The sequence below is a fragment of the Myotis brandtii genome, unplaced genomic scaffold (assembly GCF_000412655.1).
Source record: "Myotis brandtii unplaced genomic scaffold, ASM41265v1 scaffold120, whole genome shotgun sequence".
NCBI lineage: Eukaryota > Metazoa > Chordata > Mammalia > Chiroptera > Vespertilionidae > Myotis > Myotis brandtii.
This window is the reverse complement of record NW_005354174.1, coordinates 4,864,827-4,868,875: the sequence shown is the minus strand read 5'-3', so window position 1 is coordinate 4,868,875 and position 4,049 is coordinate 4,864,827. Positions and strand designations below refer to the sequence as shown.

General features: G+C 48.6%; 1 protein-coding gene across 1 annotated transcript in view; it reads left to right on the top strand.

Moving 5' to 3' along the window:
• The first annotated feature begins 2,148 nt into the window (after nt 1-2,148).
• Nucleotides 2,149-4,049, top strand: part of ICAM2 (intercellular adhesion molecule 2) — a 9,809-nt gene continuing 7,908 nt past the window's right edge. The window contains exon 1 of the mRNA XM_005858653.2: nt 2,149-2,492. The gene's annotated coding sequence lies outside the window, so the exon portion shown is untranslated. The remainder of the gene's footprint in view (nt 2,493-4,049) is intronic.

Below are 4,049 nucleotides of genomic sequence, written 5' to 3'. Positions count from 1 at the left end.
AATTAAACTCGTAAGTCAAGGCCCCACTGTATCTATCCTATATAATAAAAGGTTAATTGACCAAACAGCGGAACGACCAGTCAGGCACTGACCACCAGGGGACAGATGCTCAATGCAGGAGCTGCCCCCTGGTGGTCAGTGTGCTCCCACAGGGGGAGCTCTGCTCAGCCACAAGCCAGCCTGATGGCTGCCAGTATAGCGGTGGTCGTGGGAGCCTCTCCTGCCTCTGCAGCAGCACTAACGATGTCTGACTGCCGGGTTGGCCAGCAGTTGGACATCCCCCGAGAGCTCCTGGACTGCGAAAGGGCGCATGCCGGGCTGAGGGACCCCCCCCACACACACACACAAGTGCATGAATTTTGTGCACTGGGCCTCTAGTATATATATAAAAGGCTAATATGCAAAGTGTCCCCTCGGGAGTTCGACTGGGAGAGCGGGAGTTCGATTGCTTGCTATGACTTGCACTGACCACCAGGGGGTGGCACAGAACGAAGGAAGGCCTTGGCCGGCGGCCGGCAGCCAGGGAAGGGAGGCCCTGGCCGGCAGCCAGAAGGAAGGACCCAGCTGGCAGCTGGAAGGCCCCGATTGGCCCTGATCGCTGGCCAGGCCTAGGAACCCTACCCGTGCACGAATTTTGTGCATTGGGCCTCTAGTATATATATTTTTTTATTGATTTCAGAGAGGAAGGGAGAAGGAGAGAGAGATAGAAACATCAGTGACGAGAGAGAATCATCTATAGGCTGCCTCCTGCACACACACGCCCACTGGGGACCAAGCCTGCAACCCGGGCATGTGCCTCGATGGGGAGTTGAACCCCAACCTCCTGGTTCATAGGTTGATGCTCAACCACTCAGTCACACTGGCTGGGCCCTAATGTGTATCTACCGCAGACACCATCAGAGCTCTAACGTCACATGGGCTCCACAAAGCCTTTGGCCCTGATACCCCCACCTTGACGTTCTCCCTTGGTTGTGTTTTGGCAGCAGTGAGACAGGAACTTTCCAGAATGAACTTCTGTGAAGAGCCCGAAACACAAAAGCACCAGGAGAGATGGCTTCGAGCCTAGAAGACCCTGTGTGGGCATGGCCTTGACTGTCCTGTTGGTTCCTGACATTGTCTACTTTGTGACTTGGCTAAGCCAGGAGTTTAAAATGGGGCTGGCCTCTGGGGGCGAGATCCCTGCTTGTAGGCGAGCCTCGCTGGCCACCCAGCACCCACCTCTGCACCCAGCTTTGATTCTTTCTGCCTATTGGGACAGTCACTCTGCTAGGGTTGTTTTTTGTTTGTGCGTTTTTTATTGCTAGGCGAGGTGGCAGGTGTGACGTGATCTGAGAAAGCGATGGTTCTTGGTCACAGACAGGTTTTCGTGGTGGGGCATGTCTATCACAGGGAAGACCCAGCTCTGTGATGTTGACTAGCTTCCTGCAGGGGCAACAGGTGGTTCACCCTGGAACTCTATCATTCATCAAAGGCCCCAAGTAGTGCAGGCACTGCACCTCAAAAGAGAGAAGAAAATGGTATGGCCGTTCCTCAAAAAAATTAAACAGAACTACCACGTGACCCAGCAATCTCTCTTCTGGGTATGAACCCCAAAGAGTCAAAAGCAGGGAGTTGAAGAGAGATTTGTTCACCCACATTCATTGCAGCATTATTCACAACAGCCAGAAGGCGGGAGCAACCCAAGTGTCCATCGACGGATGAGTAGAGACACAAATGTGGTCTATCCACAGAGTGGAATATTATGCAGCTTTAAAAAGGAAGGTAATTCTGTCCTGGCCGGGCAGCTCAGTGGGTTAGAGCATTGTCCCTATATGCCAAGGTGTGGGTTCAATTCCCAGTCAGGGCACATACATGAATGCGTGGATGAGTGGAACAACAAATCGATGTTTCTCTCTCTAATCAAAAGTTTTTTATTTTAATTTAATTAAAAATTTTTAAAAAGGAAGGTAATTCTGACATGTGCCACAGCGTGGATGAACCTTGAGGACATTGCGCTCAGTGCAACAAACAGTCAGAAAAGGACAAAGATCCCCCTGATATGCGGTCCCTAGAGTCGTCAAATTCATAGAAACAGAAAGTAAAACTGGTTGCCCGGGCCTGGGGGGAGGGGTGGCCGGGGAATGTATTGCTTCTCGGGGAAGAGTTCCAGTCTGGGAAGATGGGAAAGTTCTGGAGATGGGTGGTGGTGACGGTGGCACAGCGTGTGACAGTACTGAATGCCTCAGAACCGTACACCAGGAAAGGTTAACGTGCTGACGTCGTTGGCTGTGTGTGTTTTAACCACCGTTTTTTTTTTTCAGGGGGGAGCGGACAGAAACAGGAAGCACGTGACTTCTGGGTAGAAGGAAAGAAGAAACCTGAATTAACACGTCAGACCCCAAGACACCAGGGCACCCAGCGGCAGCATCTCATGCAGCTTCCACCTCTCGGGGTGTGCTGGACCCCTGGCCACCGCTCCTTCCCCATCACTCACTCCATCCAGCAGATGACAGGTAAGGCCACGCTTCTCCTCTCCCTTGGCAGAGTGGAAAGGATTTGGGATGGAGCATCAAAGCCTGAGTTTCAATCCCTCCCGCTCCCTGGACCTTCACCCCCCCCCCACAACATACACACACACACACACACACACACACACACTCCAAGCGTGGGGTTGGGGGAGGAGGCTGGAGATCGCAGAGGCCCCCAGCTCCACGGAGCTCCTGTCTGCTCTCTGAGTTCATGAACCGCGCTTTGTGGTAGTTTCCTGTTTTTGTTCTCTTGCTTCCTCTCCTGCTCTGTCCCGGTGACAGATTTAGAGCTGCGGGGCTGCCTTCTGGTCCAGGGGCCCAGATGGGTATGCCCTGGGCCCTCTGAGCTGGGCCGGAGCCTGGGAAGGGACAGTCCCCAACCTCTGGGGCTTGCATCTGGGGTTCATGATGAATCCCAGTGAAATCCTCCCTCCTCCGTGAGAGGGGACTTCCCTCCCATTCCCCTAGAGCAGTGGTTCTCAACATAACTGTAATTTTGCTACTGTTATGAATCGTAATGTAAATATCTGATATGCAGGATGTATTTTCATTGTTACAAATTGAACATAATTAAAGCATAGTGATTAATCACAAAAACAATATGTAATTATATATGTGTTGGAAAACACATATAGGCGATTCCTGTGAAAGGGTCGTTCGTCACTATGCTTTAATTAGGTTCAATTGGTAACAATGAAAATACATCCTGCATATCTTCTGTCTAACACGTGGGAATTTCTCTTTTCTCCTGGCATCCTTTTAATAACATTTAATGTGTGGCGCATAACGTAACATATGTAGCACGCATGTACAGTCTATACAGCAGGGTAGTATGGACAGGCCTGAACCCAACACTCAACACAGGCATGAAATGTTCCTAAATCCTGCATCTACCTGTGCGTTCCTCGCTCCCACCCAGATGTAGCCACCCTCCCGATGTTCTTAGTGCTTTATCACATATGCATGCCTATTCTATTTTGTTTCATAGTTCTTGGCACAAATTATTTGTAGACATTTTTAATTGTGGTAAAATTCACATAACACAAAATGTACCATCTTAACCATTTTTCCATTTTTAGTGTGCTTCTTTATCCATAGTTGAGACACGTGTATTAAAATATCTCGCTATGCTGGTGGTTTGATCTCTTTGTAGTTTTTTCAAGATAGGTACTTATACTATGTAGTTTTTTCAAGATAGATGCTTATGTAGAGCTATGAATTGATCCTTTAATTTAGGCACCCATTTTATCCCTTATCAATATCTTTGTAATAAAAGTCCTCTTTGCCTGATAGCAATAGTTGGTTGTGGTAAGTACATGCATGTTTTCTTGTAACCAACCTCGAGTTTTCTCATACAAAACAGAAACTCTACCCGTCAAACAACTCACCAGGCCCCGGCAATCACCATTCTGCTTTCTTTTTCTGTGAATTTGTAACGTCTTCTTTTTTTCTTTTTTTTAAATATATTTTATTGATTTTTCACAGAGAGGAAAGGAGAGGGATAGAGAGTTAGAAACATCAATGAGAGAGAAACATCGATCA